Below are 5,612 nucleotides of genomic sequence, written 5' to 3'. Positions count from 1 at the left end.
GCTTTGGCCTATTTTACTAGCCCAAAGATCGTTAGTATCTCTAGCTATGATATAACGACGACCCAAATTTACGAACTTAATTATCTCCATAATTTGATTTATATATCTAGTAATTTCACACGACGAAGAGATAATTCCTTCACTTGGGGGATCCATAATTAATATGAAGGGTTAATTTATTATTATTGATTATTGATATTGCATGATAATTTCTTATTGGATTGTTTTGATTCTTTATAATTTGATTATGAATCAAGCAGATGTGATTTGATTGTAAAAGTATAGAAAATTGATGAATCGAGCAGATGTTAATATTGAAGGCTATTTTCAATAGGAACTTAGATCTAGTAAATTGCGAGAGCCTGTTAGATCTATGTTGATTAATAAATTGCGAGAGCCTGTTAATCATGTTATATGTTATATGTGCAATGTGAATTATTGATTATTATGTTTTATCCTGGAATATTAATTATTGGTGAACCTGTGACCCTAGGATTTTTATTATTGATTTCTCCCTATTTATTCTCTTTAGTTTAATCCCCCTACAACAATTTGGTTACTTGATAGTTTAGAATATTTTAATTAATTAGGAATAGAAAGGCTTGTTTACCTGTGGATTCGACCCTACTTCCCTATCTACTTTAGTTAGAGGACTTAGGTAATACTTTTGATTAGGTGATACGACTTTAGCTTATCAAAATTTGGCGCCGCTGCTGGGGAAACAGTTGTATTTTTATTTCTAATTGTTTTTGTAGTCTAGATTATTTCCCCTTGTCTTAGAGAACATAAGTTCTTTGAGCCAATTCTCATATTTTTTGTTTAGTTCTTTGTTTATGCCAAGATGTTCCAGATCAAGTTACATCTCATTCGATCCTGAGATCGAGCGCTCTTTTCATAGACAAAAGAATTTATACAGGCAAATACTGGCGGGTTCTGGGGGTGATATTCCTAAGGACCCTCCATCTGATTCTAGTGATTCAAAAGTTGCTTCAGATCCAGAATCAGAGATGACAGAAAATCCACCTCTCAAGCTCAGCGATTATTCTTGCTGACAGATTTTCCACATCTTTCTCCTACTCTATATCTCGAGGGAGTATAATTTGAGATCAAACCCCATTTCATCACGATGATCGAAAGAAAGCAATTAAGCGGAGCTAAGGGTGAAGATCCAAATCTTCATATTGCAGATTTCTGTTAATGTTGCAACACCATTAGGCAAGCTGGGGTCACACAAGACCAAATTAGGGAGATTCTTTTTCCCTTTTCTTTGTGTGGTAAAGCTAAATTGTGGTATAATGCATTGAATAGAACTGCACTTGGTATTACTAATTGGGAGACTCTTGCTTTGAATTTCTATAATAGATATTACCCTGCAGAGAGGACAACTTTATTAAGGAGTTCAATCCAAAACTTTGCGCAAGAGGCAGATGAAACTTTATATGAGGCATGGGAAAGATTCAAGGATCTGCAGAGAGAATGTCCCCACCATAATCTAGCACAGTGGCAATTAATCCCAGCCTTTTACAATGGGATGGGAAATTCATCCAGAACTATTCTAGATTCTGCAGCTATTGGGAGATTTATGAATCTTAATGTAGATGATGCAAGCCAAGTTATCGAAGATATGGCAATTCACAATTCCCAATATGGGAATCCTAGAGGTTTTTCTAACAAAGGGAAACATAGTGTCGATTTTGTATCATTTTTGCAAGCCCAATTAACATTTATTTGCCAGAAATTAGATAATCTTAGTACTGTTATTCCTACTTCTATAGCTAATGTTTCTACTGTTAATAATAATTCTAATGTTGCGTTTTGTGAAAATTGTGGAATTGTAGGTCATTGGGATTAAGATTGTAGGAGTCCCACGGAGCAAGTTAATGTCTTTCAATCCTATAGGTAAAATAACCCATACTGCAACACCTATGATCCTGGCCTCCAGAACCATCCATATCTTTCTTACCGGAGCACCAATGTGCAAAATTCTCCACAACAACCACAATAACAAGCACCACCACCACAATAGAAATATTACCATCCTAACTCTGGCCAGAAACCCCAACCACAAACTCCTCCTCCATCTACCGACCCTGCCTTGTCAGAAATTAGAACGATGCTAGAAAATATGCAAAAGCACATGGAGAGTAGGGATGCACAAGTTGATTCAATCTTAGGACATAATAAAATCATGGATAATCAGATTGCGCAACTTTCCTCTACTCTGCAAACTCGCCAGTAAGGAGTCTTACTATCGTAACCAGTAAAACCCACGGATCATGCTAATGCAATTACTCTAAGGAGTGGTTCACACTATGATGGGCCTTCTATGCCCAAAGATGATGAACCTGTTACAACATCAATTGCTAATCCTGATTCCCTTATACCAAGTGCTAATGTTACTAACCCTACAGGGCCCCATATAGAAACTAACTCTTCTGATATTTCTTTGCAAGGTAAACCTTAGGAGAAGGGTGGAAATGTGCAAAGCCCTACTATCCAACTTCCATTCCCTAATAGACATCTAAAGAATAAGTTGGTTAAGCAATTTGGTAAGTTTCTGGAGGTCGTCAAGAATCTGTAGGTAACAGTTTCTTTCACAGATTTAATCACTCAAGTTCCTGCATATGCTAAATTCATGAAGGACATTTTGACTAGGAAGAGAGCCTTTAATGAGGTTGAGATTGTAGCTTTCACTGAAGAATGTAGTGCTTTACTATAAAATAAATCTCCACCAAAATTAAAGGATCCCGGTAGTTTTTCTATACCTTGTCATATTGGTAATGTTTTTTTTATTGATAAAGCATTATGTGATTTAGGTACTAGTGTCAGTGTAATGCCATCGTATGTGTGTTCAAAGCTTAATATGAGTGATTTAATGGTTACTAATATTACTCTACAAATGGCAGACTGTTCTGTTAAATACCCCTTAGGTATTTTAAAGGATGTTCTTGTTAAAGTTGATAAATTTTTTATCCCTGTTGATTTTGTTGTTTTAGACATGGCTGAGGATACACAAATTCCTATTATTTTATGAAAACCTTTTCTCCATACTGCAGAGGCCATAATTGATGTGAAAAATGGGAAATTAACTCTTCTGTTGGGAATGACAATATTACATTTAATCTAGGGAGAGTTATGAAAGGACCTATGCTAGAGGAGAAATGTTATAGTATTGATGTAATTGATTTTATATGCCATGATAGCTTACCTCAGGTTCTCTCCCAAGATCCTTTGGAGGAAGTACTATGTTGTGAACTTAATACAGGTGACGCTGACATATGGAGCAAAGAGGTGGATGAGATTGAGCATGCTCTATCAAATGAGCAACTTAGCCCTGATGAGAATGGTAAGGTGGAAAATTTAATTCAGGAATCATAAGAAACCTGAACTTAAACCTCTTCCTTCACATTTAAAATATGTATTTTTGGATGAGCAGGAACTACACCCTGTGATCATTAGTACTGCACTCGATGACCCACAAACTTCCCAACGTTTAGAGGTTCTTCGAACAGACAAGAGGGCAATTGGGTACAGTATTGATAATCTAAAGGGTATTAGCCCTGATTTTTGCATGCACATGATGCACATACCAGTTATTCAACCACAGAGAAGGTTGAATCCTAACATGCAAGAGATTGTTAAAAAGGAAGTCATGAAACTACTTGATGCAGGTATTATCTACCCTATCTCTGATTCAAAGTGGGTAAGCCCTGTGTAGGTAGTTCCAAAGAAGGGTGGGATGACAGTAATAAAAAATGATAAAAAATGAATTAATTCCTACTAGAAGTGTAACAGGATGGCGGATGTGTATTGATTATCGCGGATTAAATACCGCCACTAGAAAGGATCACTTTCCCCTTCCCTTTATTGATCAAATGTTAGAAAGATTGGCTAACCATAAATTTTTCTGTTATTTGGATGGTTACTCGAGATTCTTTCAAATCCCAATTCACCCTGACGATCAGGAGAAAATAACATTTACATGTCCCTATGGTACTTTTGCTTATCGTAGGATTCCCTTTGGATTATGTAATGCACCTGCCACTTTTCAACGTTATATGATGAGCATCTTTTCTGAATTCATAGAGTCTATTATGGAAGTCTTTATAGATGATTTTAGTGTGTATGGATCTTCATTTGATAATGCTTTATCTAACCTCGCTAAAGTTTTCAAAAGGTGTGAAGAATGTAATTTAGTCTTAAATTGGGAGAAGTGTCACTAAATGGTGACACAAGGTGTAGTATTGGGTCACATTGTTTCTGACCAAGGTATACAGGTAGACAAAGCAAAGTAGAAGTGATTGAACAATTACCTCCACCAGTGAAGGTTAAAGGGGCAAGGAGTTTCCTTGGTCACGCGAGGTTTTATTGCCGTTTTATCAAAGATTTTTCAAAAATTGCTAAACCATTAACCCAACTTCTACTTAAAGATGCTCTTTTTGTTTTACTAACGAGTGTCTTAGAGTCTTTTAACAGGATCAAGAAAGCCTTGATTTCGGCTCCCATCATATGTGCTCGCGATTGGAATCTTCCATTCGAGATCATGTGTGATGCTAGTGACTATGCATTAGGTGTCGTGCTAGGCCAAAGGAAGAACAAAGTTTTACATGCTATTTATTATGCGAGTAAAACATTAGATGAGACTCAAGTCAACTATGCCACTACAGAGAAGGAGTTTCTTGCTGTGATTTATGCCTTAGAGAAATTTAGATCATACTTGGTTGGTTCTAAAATTATTGTTTTTACTGATCATGCAGTGTTGAAATATCTCATTGCCAAGGCAGAGACCAAGCCTAGACTCCTTCGTTGGGTGCTCACGCTCCAAAACTTTGATATTGAAATTAGAGACAAAAAGGGAGTGGAGAATGTAGTAGCAGATCACTTGTCTAGGATCAGGTATGATGAAGGTGAGGACTCTACACCTATCGATGATTCTCTTCCTGACAATAATCTCCTTGCAGTTGTGTCACAAGGACCTTGGTATGCCGACTACGCCAATTATTTGGTAGGTGGTATACTACCTCCGGATATGTCCTACCAACAAAAGAAAAGGTTTCTCCATGATGTTAAATATTATTTTTGGGATGATCCTTTCTTGTTTCGTGAGTGTGCAGATGGACTATTTCGCTGGTGTGTCCCCGATTGGGAAGTGAATGGCATCTTACAACACTACCACAACTCTCCATACGGTGGGAACCATGGCCCTTCTAGAACCATAGCCAAGCTTAATGTGTAAGGCTTCTTTTGGCCTACTATGTTCAAGGATGCGCAGTTATTTATCATGTCTTGTGATTTTTGCCAGAGGACCAGCAATATTTTGAGGAGGCATGAGATGCCCCAAACTGGGATTCTTAAAGTTGAAATATTTGATGTTTGGGGTATTGATTATATGGGACCATTTCCATATTCCAATGGGAATTGTTACATACTCGTGGTCGTTGATTATGTGTCCAAATGGGTCGAGGCCATTGCTTCACCAACAAATGATGCCAAGGTGGTCATGAAGCTCTTCAAGAAGACCATATTTCCAAGGTTTAGTGTCCCACGAGCTATCATTAGTGATGGGGGTACTCACTTCCATGAAAGACAATAGGACAACCTTCTAAAGAAGT

At 37.2% G+C, this 5,612-nt stretch overlaps 1 non-coding gene across 1 annotated transcript; it reads right to left on the bottom strand.

The window, feature by feature from the left end:
* Nucleotides 1-1,387: 1,387 nt before the first annotated feature.
* On the bottom strand, nucleotides 1,388-1,494 carry LOC145573445 (small nucleolar RNA R71). Its single transcript, XR_014097472.1, has one exon. It is a non-coding gene; the product is annotated as a small nucleolar RNA R71 (small nucleolar RNA).
* Nucleotides 1,495-5,612: the final 4,118 nt, after the last annotated feature.

The sequence above is a fragment of the Chenopodium album genome, chromosome 12, assembly GCF_948465745.1.
Source record: "Chenopodium album chromosome 12, dcCheAlbu1.1, whole genome shotgun sequence".
NCBI classification, from domain to species: domain Eukaryota; kingdom Viridiplantae; phylum Streptophyta; class Magnoliopsida; order Caryophyllales; family Amaranthaceae; genus Chenopodium; species Chenopodium album.
This window is presented reverse-complemented; position numbering and strand designations above follow the sequence as displayed.